Source organism: Octopus bimaculoides, unplaced genomic scaffold (genome assembly GCF_001194135.2).
Source record: "Octopus bimaculoides isolate UCB-OBI-ISO-001 unplaced genomic scaffold, ASM119413v2 Scaffold_328614, whole genome shotgun sequence".
Lineage (NCBI taxonomy): Eukaryota > Metazoa > Mollusca > Cephalopoda > Octopoda > Octopodidae > Octopus > Octopus bimaculoides.
In genome coordinates this window covers 1-700 of record NW_026300058.1, presented here as the reverse complement: position 1 = coordinate 700, position 700 = coordinate 1, and positions in this window count along the sequence as shown.

The following is a 700-nucleotide window of genomic DNA, read 5'->3' as shown; positions in this document are numbered from 1 at the left end:
CTTAAAGTGTTTTTTATATAATATATACTAGCCTCCCTCTCTCACACGATGCTAGATTAGATTTGTTTCATTAAATTACACATACAAAATGCTTGAGTAAAATTTACTACAACCAATGTTTGGGGAATTTCTTTTCCATTTTATTAACATTATTAATATCATTATTATTACCAATTTTTTTAATGTTTTTTATTTAATTGATTTTTTGTTGCCAGTTATTTTTTTTGTGCTTGTTCATTGTGTGTACATATGTATATATACATGTATTTATATATATACACATACACACACATGTATAAATACACACACACAGACACACACATATATGTGTATATCTATATATATGTATGTACATATATAAACAAACACACAGATACATGAACAAATAAACAGACACATACAATTAAATACATGTATATGCACAATAAACATACATTCATGTGTATACATATATATACACGCACACATATACATACATTTTGTATGTATATTTATGCATGCGTACATACAATTGTGTGCACACACATACATATACAGACATACTCACATATGTATACACACAAATGTATATATGCACACTGTAGATATATGTATATTAATATATGTACATTACATGTGTTTCTATACATATATATATATATCTATGTACATAATACATACATATATAGTCAAGCAATCAAAATGTTGTTTTTCTTACATT